Here is a 3,676-nt window from a genome sequence, read left to right as displayed (position 1 = left end):
ATATATACAGCCCATAGATTATTATGATGATGTCTGAGAGATGTCATAGTAGAATAAGACCAATCTGCTTTTGAGAACACCAAAATACCAAGAATGCCATAAATAATACAAGTCCAGTGCTATCTTGATTCAGGAATAGGAATTTGATCCCTCAATCAGAAAGATAATAATAAGAAGGCCAAAGATATATAAGCACCACATCCTTTAATGATGTACCAATGCTAGATAAGATCAACAATATCCCCGGCTGTATTTGCTTTATGAAATGATTGTATGCATAGATTAATATACATTGTGGAGAATCATGAGATTCTTGTGTTCTACGGCAAAGTCATATCCAATAGCTCAACACTCATATCCTCCTAGAGAATAGCATGCCAATACCGATGTGTCTTAGTTCCCAAAATGATTCCCTACAAATACATAGCCAACTAATACCACCATCGTTGTGTTAATAGAGAAGCTCATGATTATATAACTTTTGCTATCATTCATATGTGACACATATATAAAAGTTTAGAAGTCATTAGATTTTTGTATCAACTTCAAAGATTAATCTACTGTTATTGGGAAAAAAATTATAAGGCAAGTAATATATCATTAGAAAGTTACAGATATCTAGTTTTTAATAAAAAAAATAGTGCTAAAAAATAATATGCCTATAGAAAGTTATGATCATTTTGATCGAGATCTGTTAGGCTAAAAATATTGCTAGGGAAAGATTACTAGAGATGATATATTGTTCGGGAAAGACATATTGCTCGGGAATGATTACTTGGGAAGAATATATTGCTCAGAAAAAATTGTTCAGAGAAGGACATATTGCTCGGAAAAGACATTGCTCTGGAAAAATTGTTCAAGGAAGGATATATTACTCGAGAAAGACATATTATTTGTGAATTGGAAAAAATCAATCTACATTTTCGATATTCTTGATGATCTTCTTAGAATTTGTAAAGGTTGATGAGCCTTTAATACCCTTGCATGCTTTTTCATGATTAAACTCACTTTTATTCTCTAGACTTAGGAAATATAAACCTAGCTTAATGAGACCTTAGGACATATAAAATTCATTTAATGCATTTTGACTCATCTTGGAGGGTTGTTCTATGTCTCCCCTATAAAGGGTCATCATTTGTATTATTTGGAACATTTTTTATTTTTTGAGATTAAAATATATTTGAGTTTTTAAACTTGTTTGAAGATTTATCTTCTTGTTATCGCTCTAAAACTTTTGACAGATTTCTTAGAGTGGTGAGTATTGAGTGTGCTTATAGGGCCTCCTACTTCTCCTACACTTTTCAATGTCATTATGTATGTTGAACTAATATATAAAAAATCCTCAATAGTTGCTTCTACGGCAAATTATAGAAGAAGAACTCGAAATTGGATCAAAAGATATGTTCATATCAAACTGAGCATAAGCAAGAAAGAATAATTCATCCACTAAATGTATAAATTACTAGGTAATGTTGTTATTGAGTTAGGAAAAAAGATAAGACTATAAAACATAATGAAGCATTAAATGCTAGTATCTTGCCCATGAAAGTTCCATTAAATTATCAGATGATCCTCATTATATGAATCGAGTCATATTAAGCTCTTCAAGAGTTCTAAAATAACGACAATGAGATATAATAATGGGTGGCAAATCTCTAAGTAATGGAAACCCAACAAATTGATAGCATTCTTAATCTTGACGGTCAAACACTGCAGTACATATTTGCAAGAAAAAAGGGAAATACTAGAAATGATCTCCTGGAAAATCATAACTAATTAGCTACAAGGAGTGCCACACTTCAACTGCTCAATCCAGAGAAGAAAATCCCAACATCCACACTAAGTGGAAGTTCAGTCCCAACATTATCTTCTAATGATTGTTTATCTTCTAACTATCAAGAAATAATTTCTGCATCAATGACATGGAAAGATGATGCCATGGTTCCAATAGTGATGATCGATCACAACGCTCTATGAATGATTGTTTATCTTCTAACTATCAAGAAATAATCTTCTACATGGAAAGATGATGTCATGGTTTCAAGAGTGATGATTGATCCTTCCATAGTAGGTGTTGGCTGGACATATTCCTTAATGGACCGACTATACTTCCTTTTCCTAAAATCACTGAGATTTCTTGGATCTATTTAAGAAATAGATAGCATCATTTGGCAACATGAAGAGCAAAATAAACAGAGGGTGTAAAGCTTTAGGGCAATGAGGTGAATTTGAGGAGAAAAAGAAGGATATTCATGGCTCTTTTCTCATTTTGGGAATTCAACGAACAGCTTGCGTGCACATATTGACGATCACCAAGATAGATACTCGCAAGGAGAAACCAAGTATGATCAAGAAACATATCGATCAAAAAATATTGAAGAGAGAATCAATTACCTCAAGGCATTGATAGATCTTCATACCAATGGTGGATGAAAGTTTTTGAAACCCGACGTGATGAAAAACTCAGATCTGTGGATTCTTTAGGAAGGCCATCGGAGTAGACTTTGTAGTTCTTTCCTTCAACCTTCGTATCTCAACCTCAACCTCTTGACTCGTTCCACAGGAGACGGTCGGAGAAGAACATCATGACTTTTTTGTTGGAATTTCCCGCAGACGGTGTCATTTTGATGGTCTCTTTTTCCGATCGCTCAGGCTCCTCTCCAGAATGAGAGATCAGTCTCCCACCTGACGAGATCCAAGCACACTGAAATGTAACACGGATTAGAGCTGGGGCCAACTTACCGGCACAAGCGACGCTAAAGTCAGTCATCAATCAAAGAAAGAAAGAACTAAAAAAGAAGATGAAGAAGAAGAAAACTAATGGAAAGGAGTCGCCACCTTGCGAAAAGAAAAGAATCAATTTGCTTGTACCTTACCTCTTCTAGTGCTTATATAGCTATCAGAAAGGCATCTCCACGTCGGATCCTTCGCGTTCTTCCCACTTTCTCCCATATGCGTAAAGATACAGCCGCTGACAATCCATTACTCACTTGTTCATTTATTAATCACCACATGTCGAGAGAAACGAATCAAGGGAACCATATTTAACATCCACTACTTGCCTATCCACTTCATAATTATCACGCATTCACAACTAGAAGCTTCGGAGACTTCGTTGCACAGCAGAACTCGACTAATTGCTCCGTGAGATTTATTTGTATTACTCTGGAGAATTTGAGTATATTGCTCGAAGGCATTTGATGATATTGTTCGGGAAAATTGACTAATTTTGAAAAATTATATCTTCGTATGTATTGTAGATTACTGTAACACTTACTGTAGCATCCAAAATTGGGATTACTCGAGGAGATGAGGTTGATTTTCTGGTGTACTGTAGCGTAATAACATTGTAGCATTTACTGTGATAGCACTGTTATTATAGTAAAGATACTGTAGCAACCAAGCAATATATTGTCTGGAAGAATAATATGATGGTTTGCGAATACTATAACAACGTTATTGTAGTAATGTTACTGTAGTAGCCGAGTAATGGATTGCTTAGGAGAACAATATGGCTTGTGAAGTAAGACACTACAGTAATGTTAATATAGCAAAGTTACTATAGCAACCAAGCAATGTTACTGTAGCAGACGAGCAATGAATTGATCGGGAGAGTAATCTAGCTTCATGGAGTAAAATACTGTAGCAATATTACTGTAACAAAGTTCCTGTTGCA

The 3,676-nt window shown here is 34.9% G+C and overlaps 1 long non-coding RNA gene across 2 annotated transcripts; it reads right to left on the bottom strand.

Annotated features, from left to right (window-relative positions):
• Window positions 1-1,663: 1,663 nt before the first annotated feature.
• LOC122034414 lies at window positions 1,664-3,151 on the bottom strand. 2 transcript variants are annotated; one of them, XR_006126704.1, is made up of 2 exons: window positions 2,877-3,151; window positions 1,664-2,704 (listed from the first exon to the last, which is right to left on the bottom strand). It is a non-coding gene; the product is annotated as an uncharacterized LOC122034414 (long non-coding RNA). The 2 variants fall into 2 exon arrangements; XR_006126705.1 differs by lacking the exon at window positions 2,877-3,151 and adding an exon at window positions 2,839-2,863.
• Between the last annotated feature and the right edge of the window lie 525 nt (window positions 3,152-3,676).

This window comes from Zingiber officinale, chromosome 11B, assembly GCF_018446385.1.
Source record: "Zingiber officinale cultivar Zhangliang chromosome 11B, Zo_v1.1, whole genome shotgun sequence".
Taxonomy (NCBI): Eukaryota; Viridiplantae; Streptophyta; class Magnoliopsida; order Zingiberales; family Zingiberaceae; genus Zingiber; species Zingiber officinale.
This window is presented reverse-complemented; position numbering and strand designations above follow the sequence as displayed.